Genomic DNA, 2,899 nt, shown 5'->3' on the forward strand with positions numbered 1-2,899 from the left:
TGTGGACAGTCCCTAAATTTCACAATTGCTATAAATGTTTCTGAGAATGGTCTCTGGTGAAAGGTCAAAGACTAGCCATTATAAGCGACAGCTCAATCTCGACTCTAAGACGACGAATCCTGAGTAGTTGGATCGAAATTTAAATTTAATGGAGGGGTGTATAAAGTTGACCTTTGTGACCCAAGCCATGCTTGGTCCTAGTCTTGATCTGTCTTGGTCTTATTTAAGAAGTTCTGCTTGATTCTGTCAAACCCTCCCCGTGTCAAGTGAAGGCTGGAGCATTTGTATGTGATCACGAGTGGCTTTGTGTTTCACATTGAAGCCTAGTCACATGTTACCACCAGTTTACTGACGTTTAATGAAACTGGCCTAAATGGAGGATATCAGTATTGGCCATATGTCTCTGAACTTAGTAGTAAGAATCTTAGTAAACATTTTTACGTCACAATTGTAATAGAGCTATTGGTTGAATAGAAATGCATAGTACAGGGTCTTTATTCTGTGCCAACAGCCTGAAGTCAATTTTGTCGTGACCAGCGACAGTTCCTCTTTATCGTAGAAGGAGTTAGGGTCCTTTGTTATATGTGGGGGAGAATTTCACCTGCTTGGAACAGGTAGCTTTATGTTCTGCTTCTAATCTGGTGACTTCTGCTTCCAAGTCAGCTCATCTCTGTTTCGCTTGCCTTACAAATGCAGTTAGTGGGCGATAAATTAATCTCTAAGCAAGGCTCCTTGTGGCATTCCAAATCATGGACTAGAACATCCCTCCTTTACATTCTCTGCTAAGTAATTCTCAAGAACTTCATGTATCCTACTCTTGAGGACTGGGTCTCAGAATGTTACTTCATTCATTTTCCAGATTCGTTTGGACCCGGCCTGGTTCTCACAGGGTATGTGGCATTGTGAATGAAACATGGCCCCAGAGGATTTGTGTTTACTGTTGACACCAATTTGACTAGGGGCGACAAAATCAGGAAATATCCATAAATGAGTGGGACCTATGCACATTCTCTGGGATGTGTCAGATGCTATATGTCTACCTAGTTCATATCCAATGTGATTATTTGTAGCAGTGGTGTTATCTCTACCCCCTGCTAGGTGTAGGAGCCTGTCAAATGAATGGACTAGGGGTATGTTAAAGTCACTGCGCGTGTTGTCTGTCTTCTGTGTCTGATAGCGAAGGAAGATGGCAGCCACGGAACCCCAGCGTGAGTGGAGCGAGGAGCAGCTGAAGAATGACGACCTGCCCAAGAAGGACATCATCAAGTACCTGCAGGATCACGGCTCAGAATCGTTTCTTGCAGAGCATAAATTACTGGGGAACATAAAAAATGTTGCAAGACTGCAAATAAGGACCAATTAATTGCAGCGTACAACGAGCTGTTTCAAAATAAGCGCTTTAAAGGGATGGACACTATAGCTAAGGTGACAGAGCAAGTTAAGAATGTGAAGTTGGACAAAGATGCCTCACAGAAATCTAAGCCGAAGAGATTGTTGATGAGGGTCCACCAAAATACAAAAAAGCCATTCTGAAAAAGGGAGATAGAGTTACATTTCCGAAAAAGGGAAACACTGTTCATTGCTGATATACAGGATCACTGGAACATGGGACTGTATTTGATACAAATATTTCAACAAGTTTGAAAATGAAACTCAAAGGCTTACCCGCCTTCTTCTAAATTGGAATAGGAAAGGTTAACAGAGGGTGGGATGAAGGTATTCTAACCATGAGCAAAGGTGAAAAGGCTTGCCTGGAAATTGAATCTGAATGGGCTTATGGCAAAAAAGGACAGCTAGATGCAAAAATATCACCTAATGCAAAATTAATTTTTGAAGTGGAGTTGGTGGATGTCGAGTAAGTGTTATCTGTGCCATTCTTTGGTGAACCAGGAGATTGAAGCTTCAAGACTGCAACATGGGCTATTTTCATCTTTGCCAACATACCTGGTTTTGTTTTATTGTAAATACAACAAAGGAAAATCTTGTAAATTCAGTTCAAGTGTTTTACATTCTTGTGGGACACTTAATAAACCAAGAGTCATTCTCTCTCCTCTTGCTTCCCTCCCCACTTTATGATACCTCTTTATGGAAAGATTTTTTCTGTCAATTTCATTGCAGATAAATAAAATGACACTGCCTGATTGTGTGTCATTGCCTGCAAACTCGAAGACCACAAGGCAAAGATGGATGTATAAAGACTTTGGGACACATTTACAAAAAATTGGCGTAGCACAGCACCGCAAGTCTTTTTGCTTCACTGCTCTACGCCAATTTGAAAGGGCAGGAAGAGCAGGAATGCACATAGATACAGTGCATTCCTGTCCTTTCATCCAGTGCACAATTTGGTGCCTAGCACTAACGCTGGTGCGGTGTCTGCATTGTAGGCAAGATTGTTTTTGTGCAGGAAGGAGCACCTTCCTGCACAAAAACAATCCTGGGAGGCTTTTTCCTCTTTCTGTGTGTGCTTCAAAATGCGACACACACAGAAAGAGTTAAAAATGAGCCGTACTAAAGCTATTTCTCCTCGTTATGCCTCCCATGGGGAGGGGTACAGTTTTGATGCATTCCCAGATTTAAACATCCCTGTAAATCTTGGAATGTGTCAAAACCCATGGGTGTTGCATAGGAAAAAAAACCTGATGCAGTGAAAGGTAAAGCAGCGACTTGCGCAGCGTTGACTTAGACAATATCTGCAGGCCCATTAAAAGCCACGCAAAGTGGCTTTGCGTGGCCTAATAGATATAGGTGTGTATTCTGTGCCACCGCAGCATTTAAAAAATGACAGACTGGCACCGCAAGGGGCTGGTTAGTATGGAGCAAGCCTTGCAATTTACGAATTCTCACACTCCTATGACTCTCTTGTTATCTTATAGATCAATTCTTTTGAAAAGTTTGTCTC

At 41.9% G+C, this 2,899-nt stretch overlaps 1 pseudogene; it reads left to right on the forward strand.

Moving 5' to 3' along the window:
• Positions 1-1,153: 1,153 nt before the first annotated feature.
• LOC138294091 (peptidyl-prolyl cis-trans isomerase FKBP3 pseudogene) lies at positions 1,154-2,044 on the forward strand (annotated as a pseudogene).
• The last annotated feature ends 855 nt before the right edge of the window (positions 2,045-2,899 follow it).

Source organism: Pleurodeles waltl, chromosome 4_2 (assembly GCF_031143425.1).
Source record: "Pleurodeles waltl isolate 20211129_DDA chromosome 4_2, aPleWal1.hap1.20221129, whole genome shotgun sequence".
NCBI classification, from domain to species: domain Eukaryota; kingdom Metazoa; phylum Chordata; class Amphibia; order Caudata; family Salamandridae; genus Pleurodeles; species Pleurodeles waltl.